The sequence below is a fragment of the Eleutherodactylus coqui genome, chromosome 6 (assembly GCF_035609145.1).
Source record: "Eleutherodactylus coqui strain aEleCoq1 chromosome 6, aEleCoq1.hap1, whole genome shotgun sequence".
NCBI classification, from domain to species: domain Eukaryota; kingdom Metazoa; phylum Chordata; class Amphibia; order Anura; family Eleutherodactylidae; genus Eleutherodactylus; species Eleutherodactylus coqui.
The window spans coordinates 2,813,125-2,827,208 of record NC_089842.1 but is presented as its reverse complement, the minus strand read 5'-3'; positions in this window follow the sequence as shown (position 1 = coordinate 2,827,208).

The window sequence follows — 14,084 nt, the reverse complement described above, 5'->3', positions numbered from 1 at the left end:
AGAGCCAGTACTGCAGTGTGGGACATGCTGGAAGGGCCCCGACAACAGAGCGGCCAGTAATATACAGTAAGAATACCCTGCCTGACGTCTTCCGACATCGGAGCTGTACAGCCTTCAATCAGAATGTCTGAAGACGTCAGACAGTGGACTGGAAAGGGTTAAGTTTCCATTAATCACTTCAGAAAGATCAAAGCTGGCATTTTATTGGCCCACAAATTTGAAATTTAATTGCGGACAACAAAATAGAGAAAACCATGAGTGAGTGCGAATTACGAGCAGGGACTGCATTCAGAAATGTGGTAGAAAACTTTTTGGGGACCACAAAGGCTACAAATAACCACATTTTATCGATGAGATGTTGGAATCCTATAAACTGCTTGGTTACAACAGGAGCGTCAAAGCTCACTTTCTTCATGCTCATCTAAATGACTTATCATAGAATGGTAGAGTTAGAGGGGTCCTCCGGGGTCATCGGGTCCGACCCCCTGCTCAGTGCAGGATTCACTAAATCATCCCAGACAGATGTCTGTCTGGCCTCTGAAGACTTCCATTGTAAGAGAACTCTCCACCTCCCGTGGCAACCTGTTCCACTCATTGTCTAATATCTTATCTGTGATCACGTTATCTAGACTCTATGCTTCTCTTAATACATCCCAGAATTGTGTTTGCCTTTTTGGCTGCTGCATCACATTGTTGACTCATGTTCAGTCTGTGATCTATTAGTATACCCAAGTCTTTTTCACATATGCTGCTGCTTAGCCCAATTCCTCCCATTCTGAATGCGCTTCTTTCATTTTTCTTGCCCAGATGTAGGACTTTGCATTTCTCCTTGTTAAATACCATTCTGTTAGTTGCCGACCACTGTGCAAGCTTATCTAGATCTTTTTGAATACTCTCTCTCTCCTAGTGTTAGCTATCCCTCCTAGCTTTGTGTCTTCTGCAAACTTGATCCATTTCCCCTCCGTTTGCTCCTCCAGATCATTTATAAAAATGTTGAACACCACAGGGCCTAGGACAGAGCCTTCTGGTACCCCACTTTACAAACCCATGCTGGCTCTGGTTAATTATTCCATTCTCATCCAAGTACTTGCATACATGCTGTTTAATAATCTGTTCAAAGATCTTTCCCGGTATAGAAGTCAGGCTCACAGGCCTGTAGTTTCCTGGATCCACCTTCTTCCCTTTTTTGAAGATAGGGACAACATTTGCCCTTTTTCAATCTTCTGGGACTTCGCCTGTTCTCCAGCCGAGCGATTCAGCAATTACCTCCGCTGCTTCCTTTAGTATTCTAGAATGTAAATCATCTGGACCTTGAGACTTGAATTCATGTAAGTTAGCTATGTGTTACATCACCATCTCTCTGCTTATAGATAGTCTGCATTCTTTTATTCCCCCAATAGCACAGGGAAGATCAGTTGATGTTCTATCTACTTTCTGAGGGAAAACAGATACAAAATAGGAATTTAAAAGTTCGTTCTTCTCAACATCATTCTTAACCAATTCACCATTTTCATCTTGTAAGCATCTGATAGCATCTCTGACTTTTCTTTTGACCCCCCCAAATCCTTTTTATTGCTTTTTTTTTTTTTTAATAATTGAGTTTTTATTAGAATTTTTTATAATAAACATAAACAACATTTTACCGTTTTGGAAAGACACCTTAAATAGGTGAACGGTATTCATAGCAAAATTGGAATTCAAACATCAACATAAACAAAAAGATATACAGATATACGAACATAAACAAAATTAGCGGAGGTACATTTCCTTATTTACGGGAATGGTTGTTGCTCTAGAGGGGGTTCTTGGTTGTGTAGTCCAGCCAAGTTGCCCAAAAAGATGTACGAGGGTGTTGAGAAACAAATCTACGTGAGTAGGCTTCCTCCAGGTGGAAGGTAAGTTCCACCGAGTTTCTAACCTCTGTTATGGATGGAGCTTCTTTTGATTTCCAGTGCTTAGCTATTGCTAGACGTGCCGCTAAGATAATATGGGAGGTGATGGCTGCATCGAAAGGGGATAATTTGTCTGTTTTCAGGAAACAAAGAGCGAGTTTAGGGTCCGGGGGGACGTGTTGGTTTGTGACAGAGTGTATTAGATTAAATACTAGGTTCCAAAACGACCGTATGGAGGGGCATAGCCACCACATGTGGAAGTAGGTACCCTTTGCACCGCACTCTCTCCAGCAATTTTCTGAGATTGAGGGGTTCATTCTCGCTATCCTAGCTGGGGTAAGATACCAGCGGAGGAATATCTTCTGGGAAGATTCCCAGTGGGAGATACCATGTGAAATCTTTTTCGTCCATGAGAGCGCCCGGCCCCACTCCTCCAGACTGAAAGTTTGTTTGAAGTCAAGCTCCCATAGGGTCATGTGGTTAGATTTAGTTTGGGCATTTTGGGAGAATGAAGACTCGTAAAAGGTAGATATGCCTCCGGAGACCTCTGTTGATAGTGAATAAAAGATGGAGGCCACCTTAGGGAATATGGGCTTTTGAACATCTATAGATTGTAAAGCGTACCTTAGTCTTAGATGCGAGAAGCCTAGTTTATTGGGGAGTTTATGTATCTCACTTATTGTGGGGAAGTCCATAATGGACCCCTCTCTATAGAGGTCTCCAATCTTTTTAACTCCAGATTTCTCCCAGATCCCATATTCAAAATCTGGGAGGATGGAATATAGGAATCTCAGTGGGAGGAGTGTGGCCGACACCTTTTCTGAGGACGAAGAGACTAGTTGGTTCCATATTTGTACAGACGCTTGGATGCTTGGTAAAGGATGGGGCGGGAGGGGGGAGGGGAGAAGCTCCTAAGAGGGAGATCAAGGGGGTTCCCAGGGTTGCTGCCTCTATGCTCACCCATTTCTTTTGGGATACCGGGGTCCACCAATGTTTAATTTGGTCCAGTGTAGCTGCGGCGAAGTATCTCTTAATGTCAGGGGCTTGCATACCCCCTAGCTCATATGGTTTTGCCAGAGTTGAGAATTTAATTCTGGCATGTGCTCCTCCCCAGATAAATTTGTTGATAAGAGCTTGGAGTTTTGATATAAAGTAGGTGGGGATTGGGATAGTGACCGTTCTAAAAACGTATAATATACGTGGGAGAATCATCATTTTGGCCGCTGCTATTCTGCCAGCCCAGGAGATAAAGGGTTTGCGGAATTTACTTAGAATGTTCGGGATGCGATGTAGGAGTGGTGTATAGTTTTGGGAAAAGGTTAGGGAGCTAGGATATGTTATATTGATACCTAAGTACGGCAGGGAACCCTTGCACCAGGAAAAGGGGAAGGATTCCGAGATAGACTGAGTGGTCTTAGCGTCTATGCCCAGATTTAACATTTGGGATTTGGTATCATTGATCTTGTAATATGAGACCTCACCAAATTTGGCTAGAGCAGTTTGGGCCTGTCTCAGGGAAGGCAACGGGTTTGTAATGGCAAGAATAACGTCATCTGCATATAATCCAATTTTATGTTCCTGTGAGGCGATTTTTATTCCCTGGATGTTTTGGTTACCTCTGACCGTTTCCGCCAGCGGTTCCATGATAAGGGCAAATATTAGGGGTGACAGGGGGCACCCTTGCCTCGTACCGTTGGATATAGCAAACGGGGAGGAGAGGCATCCTGAGGATAGGACCCTTGCAGTCGGTGCCGAGTACAGGGACAAGATAGCAGATTTGATGGGTCCTAAGAAACCGAATTTTTCCAGGGTGGCTTCCAGGAATCCCCAGTGTATGCGATCAAACGCTTTTTCGGCGTCTAACGCCAAAAGCAGGGCCGGGGTTTTATTCCTTTCTGCCACCCTGACAAGATTCAAGAATCTTCGGGTTCCGTCGGGGGCCTGCCTTTGGGGGACAAATCCAACCTGGTCTGTTGCCACTAATAGGGGGAGGATTGAGAGTAGTCTTGTGCTAAGAAGTTTTGCGTATATCTTAACGTCTGTGTTCAGGAGAGAGATGGGGCGGAAATTAGCCGGGGATGTGTTGTCCTTCCCAGGCTTAGGGATGGTGACAATCAAGGCTTCCAGCATCTCAGGCGGGAAGGAACCACTCCTCATTGCTCCATTGAACACAGACGCCAGATGGGGGGCAAGAGTTGGGGCGAATTTTTTGTAGTAGCCGTTAGAGAAGCCGTCAGGGCCAGGGGTCTTATGTGGCTTTAATAACTTAATTGTATCCAATACTTCCTGTGTGGAGATTGGCGCAGAGAGGGAGTCTAATTGCTCTGGTGAAAGACAGGGGAGATTTATGCTATGTAGGAAATTCTGTATGTCCACCCTATGGGGATGGTGAATATTTGGGTTGTCTTTTAGATTGTATAGGGAGGAGTAATATGCAGCGAACGCGTTGGTAATCTCTTGGGGGTGGAAAATTTTTCTGCCTTGGGAGTCAAATAGGTGTCTAATTCTGTCTTTTGCTCTTACTTCTTTTAGTTGTTTTGCTAGCAAGGCCCCTGTCCTGTTGTCATGAGCATAGAATTGCATTTTTAGTTTTAGAAATGAGATGTCATGCTTGGAGACTAATAGGTTTTGGAGCTTTGCTCTAAGGTTGAACAGGTCTGCTGTCTTTTGTATGGATGGTTCTTTTTTGTTTGAGGAGTCTAGGGACTTGATTTGCCCGATCAGCCGGTTGAATTCTTCGTCTTTTTTCCGTTTTGCTCTGGCTCCAATTTTAATAAACATGCCCCGCATGTAAGCTTTATGAGTGTTCCATACGGTAGCCATGTTCGGGACCGAACCTACATTGTTTGCGAAGAAGCTCTCTAGCTCTTCTTTAAGGGATGATTCGTGTTCAGGGAGGTTTAGGGTGTATTCATTCAATCTCCATGGAGATGATGGGGTGAAGTTGACTGACTCTCTAAGGGACAGGGATATGGGGGCGTGATCGGACCATGAGATTGTTCCGATTTCAGCCTGGAGGGTATTTTCTAGGCCCCTCTGCGGCAGCAGGAATACATCAATCCTGGAATAGGATGCGTGAGGCGCCGAGAGGAAGGTATAATCCTTCTCCGACCCGTGAAGGCATCTCCACACGTCGTAAAGCCCCTCTGCATGGATAATTGGGGCAACAGGGGATATGCCCCTGTTGCTCGCCGTGGAGTCCAGCTCAGGGTCCAGCACTGAGTTCAGGTCTCCTCCGATAACTAGGTTTCCTTCCCGAATTTTGGCCATTTCTGTCATGACGTGTTTGAAGAATTTAACTTGTCTATTGGGAGGGAAGTAGACATTTACCAGGGTGTACGTGGTGTTGTTTATCTCGCATACCAATATTAGGAAACGACCTGCTGGGTCTGCAAATAGGTTTCTTTGGGAGAATGATACATTTTGGCTAATTGCTATCATTACTCCTCTTTTCTTTTTTTCCCCACTAGAGGCCAGGAAGATGTACGGAAATTTAGGGTGTTTACAGGGGGGATGTTTGTCCCTTAGAAAATGGGTCTCTTGGGCAAAGAAAACATCAGATTGGGATTTGATGGCCTGCCTCCAGAGCATACTCCGTTTGAAAGGGCTGTTTAATCCTTTTACGTTTAGGGAAGAAATGTTAACTGGCATGTCTACTGGGGAGTTTGTGGGCTGGACTGTTGTGGCGTCTTAGTCTATCAGGGTTGGCGGAGTGTAAGGGGGGAAAAGACCTCCTAAACACAATTTTATAACTAAATAAAACATGAAAATAAACATCAATTTTAAACATAATCAAAACATTGTTCACCCAGCGCCGATGTGCACTGGATGAATGGACTTTAGGGGGGGATAGAATCTTCAAACCATCCACTTCGGGCTCTACTATAATGAAGAATGAAAGTGGGTCTTGGCCTTTTTCAAGCACCAGTTACGCATGTTTGCCTCGCCTGTCGGCGACTTTTTATTGCTTTTGGCCTCTCTTACAAGCCTCAATTTATTATCAGCTTTAGCTTTTCTGACACTTGCCCTACAGTTTCTGCAGACCACATTATATTCTTCTTTAGATATTTCCCCCTCTTTCCCATTTGATAAACATATTTCCCCTCGTCACCCTGACAGCATACACCTGGAGGTTGTCCGCTGGACACCTGTTGGGACAGGAAGCGGAAAAACACAAAAGGTAACTCCTACCACCGGCTCACCAGTGTCTTCCTGTCCCTACAGGACAGTCCAAGCGGAGCCTCCAGGTGTATGCCGGAGGTGAACAAGGAAAGGAACTCTAAAGCAGCCTGTCTGCCCAGGGGGGGGGACGTCCTCTCTATCAGGCTGACAGGGTCTGCACAGGTGAGACCCTACGAGGGGACCCTCACCCGCAGGATACTACCCAGCACCTTTTCCTATGAGGAAGCATCTCCCCAGTGCGCTGCCCAGAGGGTAGCTGGCTGGTGGAAAGACCCCCGATACCTGAGAGGACTCTGCGGCAGAGCACAGTGCTTCCCTCCGGATCCAGCAAGCCATCAGGAGGTATGACAGCAGGAGGGGTTCACGTGCGGGTCCAGACAGCCGTGCGGTCAGGAGACAGCGTGGGTGTTCCTCCCTGGCGTGCGTCCTGGTGCGTGTGCGGCGTATCCCCCGGGTCCGGCGCAGCGGCGTGACGTCAGCGCTGCCGCATCACGTGGGGGGCGGAGCCTCACTCGGGGGGCGTGTCGGCGCCAAAATCAAAATTTCAAAAGGCTGGATTTTCCTCTGCATGTCACCTGTCTACATCTTATGCTGGAAGTTTGTCTTACTATCAAGATGTCAGCCAGGGAGGACACCGAGAGCGGCCTAACTGTAAGTAGACCTCCTTATATGGGTCTATGCCAGGGTGAAGGAAAATCTTAAAGGTGCTGGAAGTTGTCTTTGCTATCTCCGTTTCTTAGGACAGAGATGCGCAAGAGAAGAGAGGCCAAAAAACGCATACGTAAATGCCCGGTCTGCTTACGGCGGCTGGAGGAGAGCCATGCAAAACCGCTGTGTTCAGATTGTACTGCGAAAGTGATCCGTGAAGAGAGCTCATCCGCCATGGCGGACATCCGGTCTGTAATTCGTGAGGAAATTGAAGCCTCTCTCTCCTCTCTACCTCTTCCGGCGCCCAGGAAAAGGGCAAGGCGAATGCATATGGAGGAGTCTGACTCCGAGGAAGAACTCTTGGAAGACTCCCCCTCGGAATCTATGCCGCCAATGGAAGACGTGAAAAAATACTTCTTCTCATCGGCGGATCTGGGTCATCTGTTAAATGCAGTCAGACGCACCATGCAGGTGGAGGAAGAGGTGCCGCAGTAGCCATCATTCCAAGATAGTCTGTTTCGGGGGCTCCAACCTCAACCTAAACCCACATTCCCAGTAAATGACTTTCTGAAGCAATTCATTCTGACAGAATGGAAGCAGGCGGAGCAAAAACTCTTCCTATCAAAGGAATTCAGGGACCGTGTGGTCTTCGCACCAGACGACGTCGATTTCCTGGAAACTACCCCCAAAGTGGACCTGGACGTGGCCAGGGTGTCGAAAAAAGCAGCCCTCCCCTTTGAGGACGTCTCACAATTGCGGGATCCACTTGACACCAGGGTGGATTAAGCTATGAAAAAAGCCTGGGAGATCGCAGCCCTGACCATTAAGGCTAATATTACGGCCACGTCGGTGGCAAGGTCCATGACAGTCTGGCTGGACCAGCTCCAGACGTTGATCACCCAGAGGGGTTCCAGGGAAGACATCTCCGGCTGCCTTCCCCTCCTCCAACAAGCAACCGGGTTTTTGGTGGATGCCTCTATGGAGTCGGTGAGGTTCGGAGCCCGTTCAGCGGCCCTCTCTAATACAGCCAGGGGAGCCGTCTGGGTCAAGGCCTGGGCGGGCGATAACACATCAAAGAACAGGCTCTGCGCCCTGCCTTTCCAAGGACATAGGATCTTTGGGCCTTCTCTGGATACCCTTTTGGAAAAAGGCATCAGACAAAAGCCAGGGGCTACCCACGAAGAAGTCGTTTAGGCGGCCTCCCTCCTCCTACCCTCCATCCTTCATTCCCCCAGGACATACAAGGAGAAAGGAAAGACTGGACGCTGGTCCTACCCCAAGGGAGGAAAGGGTGAGACACCGCCCTCAAAAACGCTACAGGTCGGGGGTAGGCTGTTGGGGTTCGCCCTCAAATGGAAGGAGGTGACCTCCAATCCCTGGGCCCTACGGCTGGTTACGGAGGGCTACAAAATCGAATTCTCCTCCTCGGAGGTTCGTGGTCACCCTCTGCCAGTCGCCCTCGTCTGCTCAGGCCCTCCTGCTGGGGGTGCAGGAGCTGTTATCCTTAGGAGCCATCATTCGGGTTCCCATAGAGGAGCAGTTCAGAGGTTGCTACTCCCCCCTGTTCCTCGTTAAAAAGCCCAATGGGTCTTATAGAACCATTATGAATTTGAAGTTTCTAAACAGGTCCATTTTATACAAAAGATTTAAAATGGAATCGGTACGGTCAGCAATCGCCTTAATCGCCCCGGATAGTGTCATGGCCACCATAGACTTAAAGGACGCCTACTACCACGTCCCCATTCACGCAGATTTCCAGCAGTTCCTGCGGTTCACTCTGGTGGTTGATGGATCAGTCTCACACTTCCAGTTTACGTGCCTGCCATTCGGGATTTCTTCCGCACCCCGGGTATTTTCCAAGCTAGTATTGGAGATCGTGGTGGCACTAAGGACAAACAAAGTGTTGATTGTCCCGTACCTAGATGATTTCCTGATCATAGCAGGATCAGCTTTAGAACTTCAGTCCCATATTGATCTTGCTCTCCGCCTGTTTGAATCATTGAACTGGATCGTCAGCACTGTCAAGTCTAGTCTCCTTCCCGAACAAAAGAAAAAATTCCTGGGGGTTATTCTGGACTCCCACCGTCAGTGCTCGTTCCTCCCCCTAGAGAGGCAGAAGACGATACTAGATGAGTGTCGGGCACTTTCTCTCTCCACTAAAGTCTCCCTTAGAAGAGGCATGAGGGTCCTTGGCCTCATGACATCCTGCATCGGGGTAGTCCCTTGGGCCCAATTGCACTGCAGATCCCTCCAGAACTTCATCCTGAGTAGCTGGGACAAGTCACCCGCTTCCCTGGATCAGATAGTTCTCCTTACCCCCAAAATAAAGAAATCCTTGGAGTGGTGGATGTCCACGACCAACCTCGCCAGGGCCACAGTTTGGTACCCCACATCCCCGGTATCCATTTTTACCGATGCGAGTGCAACTGGCTGGGGGGCCCACTTAGGTCGTTATTAACTCCAAGTGGGCTGGAACCGGGAGGAAGCTATCCAGTCCTCCAACTATAAAGAACTTTGTGCTGTCTGGAAGGCTGTTCGTGGCTTCGAGACAGAGGTCAGAGGTAGACACATAAAAATCTTTTCAGATAATGTGACAACTGTGTCCCTCATTCGTCACCAGGGATGCATGCGGAACCCCCGGCTCCAAGGCCTAGCGGCGAAAATGCTCGGATGGATAGAACAGCGGACACCTTCCATCACAGCGTTTCACGTAAGGGGCCCAGAAAAGTCCATGGCGGATCTCCTCAGCCGCAGGAAGATAGATCCGGGGGAGTGGACTCTACACCCGCACGCATTTTGGCTGATTATAGAAAAATGGGGCACGCCACAGGTGGACTTGTTTGCCTCACAGGAGAACACCAAATGTCCCCGGTTTTTCTCCAGGGGAGCAGACGGGGGGTCTCTGGGAACGGACGCTCTGTCCCAGGCCTGGGATTGGGACCTTGCCTATGCCTTCCCAACTATACCCCTAAGCCCACTAGTCCTGAGGAAGATTCAGGGGTCCCCAGGCTGTCATCCTGGTGGCTCCATTCTGGTCCAAAAGACCCTGGTTTCCACTCCTGGCCGCTCTCTCGACCCAGGACCCTCTACATCTTCCACAGAGAGCCGACCTCCTACAGCAAGGTCCTCTGATATGCCCAGGGGTCTGGAAGTTCAGGCTGGCGGCCCGGAAGCTGAGCGGGTAAAATACCTGAGCCAGGGTCTATCAGGAAGGGTAATAACTACCTTAAGTGAGAGCCTCAAAAAATCTACTAGAGTCATATACGCTAGGGTTTGGGAGACCTTTTCTAGGTGGTTGGGCCATAGTATCCATAATCTCCAACAACCTAACATTAGCCAGATATTGGAGTTCCTGCAAGATGGGTTAGATATGGGGCTAAGACCTAGTACCCTTAAGGTCCAGGTGGCCACTCTTGGAGCCTTCTTTGACTCCCCCTTGGGTGACCATAGATTAATTAGAAAATATCTCAAAGGGGCAGTCAGACTTCACCCCTTTGTAAGGGAAACCATGCCTCCCTGGGACCTTAACCTAGTTTTACAGGCACTCTGTGCACACCCCTTTGAGTTCCTGGAGGAACTATCAGTCAGAATTCTTTCCTATAAGGTAGCCTTCTTAGTCGCCATCACATCCGCTAGACAGATTGGGGAAATCCAGTCCCTCTCCATCAGGACTCCGTATATGACCGTCTTCCCAGATAAAATAGAGTTCAAACCTGACCCCTTCTTTCAGCCTAAAGTCCTCACGGACTTTCATAGGGAACAGCGCATAATCCTTCCCTCGTTCTGCCAGGAACCCCGTAACACCACAGAACAGAGGTTCCATAATCTAGACGTTAGACGAGCAGTCTTGCAGTACGTGGAGGTCACGCGTTCCTTCAGAAAGTCTAACAACCTTTTTATTCAATTTCAGGGTCCGGGCAGAGAAGAGGCCGCTACTAAAGACTCCTTAGCGCGATGGGTCAGGAGGGCGATTGAAGACACGTACCGGTCCCAGGGGATTTCCCTCCCAGGCAACGTCAAAGCCCATTCCACCAGGGCGGTCGCCTGTTCCTGGGCGGAGAGAGCCCAGGCGACAACCAACCAAATCTGCAGGGCCGCCACATGGTCGAATACCCACACATTCACCAAACACTACCGCCTGGACTTAGGGGCCAGCCGTGATATGGCCTTTGGGCGTAAGGTTCTACAAGCAGTGGTCCCCCCCTAAAAAAGCCCTAAGATTGTTAGCACTTCTCCGGGTGTATGCTGTCAGGATGACGAGGGGAAGACAGGAATTAGGTCCTACCTGTTAATTCCCTTTCTTGAAGTCATCCTGACAGCATAGGGGCTTTTCCCTCCCCTTGAGTTTTGTTTACGTGAAGTAACGTACTGTATTACGATTTCTGCATTAAAAAATATTGGTTGAGCAAAGCCGGGTCACTGTAGTCATTTGGTACACACTGGTGAGGTGGTGGTGGGAGTTACCTCTTGTGTTTTTCCGCTTCCTGTCCCAACAGGTGTCCAGCGGACAACCTCCAGGTGTATGCTGTCAGGATGACTTCAAGAAAGGGACTTAACAGGTAGGACCTAATTCCTGTCTTTTCTTCCTTTTAAAAAATTAGAACTTTATGCCTATTGCTGTACTGGCAGTCCGGAGGCAAAAAAAAAACAAGGATTGGCAAACCAGAAGTAGTTCCATTAAAGACGAAATTCTACCCTTTAGGACCAAGCACCATAAAATACATGGCACTCGGTCCTGGTCTTTAATCCCGCTCCACAGTAAAAAAGAAAATGGAGGTGTGGGATTAAAGCTCCTGTTTCTGCAGTCCAGCAGGAGCAGGTTGGATGCCAAGGACCCAAAGAGAAGACAGAACTGGTTCTAAGCACTTCTCTTTTACAGGCCACATAGCATTCAATGAGCGCTATGGAGAGAATGCAGGAAGTGGGGCTGCTGTTTCCTGTATGAGAGCCGGCAATCATGATCACCAGAAACCCCCATCATGTCAGAACTTCAGGGTCTTCACAGACCGACTCTGACAGTGACTAATGTCACGATAGGAGAGGGGGTTCCCCTGTAACTGGGGCTCCTGCGGATGCTGCTCCAGTTACAACAGAAAACTCTGAAATAAAAAAAATATATATATAAAATAAAACCATTGTGAGTAACCCACAGATACAAAAATAATAATAATATAGCGTCAGAAGATCAACACATGAAAAAAAGTTGCTAAAAAGTGTCTGGCCTTTTAGGACTGAAACCCTCTGGCCATCAAGGGGTTAATCCTGCTCAGAATAAACTTCCTCTGTTTGGTCTTCAAAGAATCATTGTTGTCTAACATACATTGTATCGCATGAATCCCCAATGAGCGAGGCGATCATCAGGTGTCCTTTGGTAGTCATCCAGGCTGGCCCTAAAATTCTGGGGAGAATAGTGTTAAAACTGCTAATTACGCTGACAATTCTGTTTAACGGAGTGATCCGCATCTGTCCAGCCGCTCAGCTTCCTGCTGAGGACCAAACGGTTTATAAATCCAGCTGTAAAGTTCTAGAAGGTGCTAAGAGTGTTCGGTGCTCGTGTGAAGAGTCAGCGAGAGAGAAGACGGGAGCGGTGAAGACGGGAGGCTAAGAGAGAAAGAAGGCTGGATAGAGAACAGACAGCTCCATCCCCGAGTCCGAGGAAAGTGAAGCCCCAGATATGCTTACTGTCTCCAGGGGCCGGCGAGGGACAAGCAGTACGGGAAAGATTTGTAGAAAAAGGCGGCGGTACCTCCAGTCACCAAGCTCTGGATTCAGATGGACAGAAAATGGCCTGTGATGGATGCTCCTTGCTATCATAACTCTCCGTCTGTCCATATTGGCTCTAGCCCCTCATCTTCCACCTCCTCTTCCTGAATGGTCTATGTCACAGCGCGCAGCAGGAGCCGGCACTTCCGTTGACGCATCCCCGAGTATATGTTGCCTGTAGACGGCTGACCGCACACACCGACCCACCCCTCATCATCCTCTCAGGAGGAAAAAAAATGGTCTTCTCCCTCTAGTTCTTTGGAATGCCTCATTGACATACAATGAATGATCAAACAGCCCCTCAGACTGATCCATCTGAACAGCTTCGGAGGGTGCAGGGGGAGGGGGGTGCAGGCTGGCTGCTGTGTGCCTGCGAGTGGGAAGAGGAAGAGGTGGTGGTAGTTGAAGCGGTGTCATCCACGTTACGCACTGTTCTGTGTGCTGCGGATGTAAAATGTGATTGTTCTCAGCAAGAGAAACCAAGTAATCCTGTAGATATGAGACCTTGTAATGGCCAACAAAAATACATGACGTAATGGCGAGCTTGTGAACCTCTTAGACTCATCATCAGGCTAAAAATGGATTAGATCTGAAGAGGCATGAATACTTATACACATTTATAACATACATTTCATTTTCAGCCTGAAGAACAACCCAAGAGGCTCACAAGCTCGCCATCACATGTATGTTTGTAGCCGTTACAAGGTTTCAGATCTACAGGATGCCTTGGCTTCTCTTGCAATCACATTTTGCTTTACTGGCGACACCGGATCAAACCTTTGATTTCATTATACTGCGGCTGTAACACACGGGTAGAACCACTCCTAAGGAATGGCAGGGGGCTTGCCTTACCTCCTGCAGAACATGGAGCTTTTGCTTCAGTGGGAGCCACTTGACGTTCCAACTTGGCCCATACTCTACCGCCTCCTCCACCACCACTGAGACGTCCCCTATCCCTTGCTACATGTTTCCATTTAGGTTTTTTTTGTTCACTTTTTAATGCCGTTTTATATAACTTACCAGCTAACTTTGTAGTTGGCAGAAAACCTCTGCTAGCTGAGTACGGTCTGCAAATAATTCATAGCAGTCAGACTGATGACTTTGAACACCATCTGAGGCCGCTGACGCGCACTGTGTGCATTTGCTGTTTCCCTGTTTGGTTTTATTTTTTCACATTAACAAAAAAAGCTCTACCAACTAATAAGCTGCAATCCCAGGGAGGCGCCATGTGTGAGAACAGAAGGCCACACAGTACAGCTTGTACCTTCGTGAGCTGATCCTGTTTGGTGCAGTGTAACTGGATTCCCCAAACCCCACCGCTAGCTGCATGGGGTCTGTAAATAATTCGTAGTGGCCGGACTGGTGACTTTGAACGACGTCTGAGGCCACAAACAGCAGAAATATCCCATCTCCTAATGTGCAGACCACATTTCATATAGGCATATAAACATCATGCAGCTTCTCTGTCCTGAGCTCAACCATAAAATGGCTGCTGTTTATACTGCGCCTATGTGATATATGGCTAGGTCATGTGATGCAGGCGTCCAATGAAGTTGATGCCTATATGCAATAGGAAGGACATTTGGTGACATCAGCAAT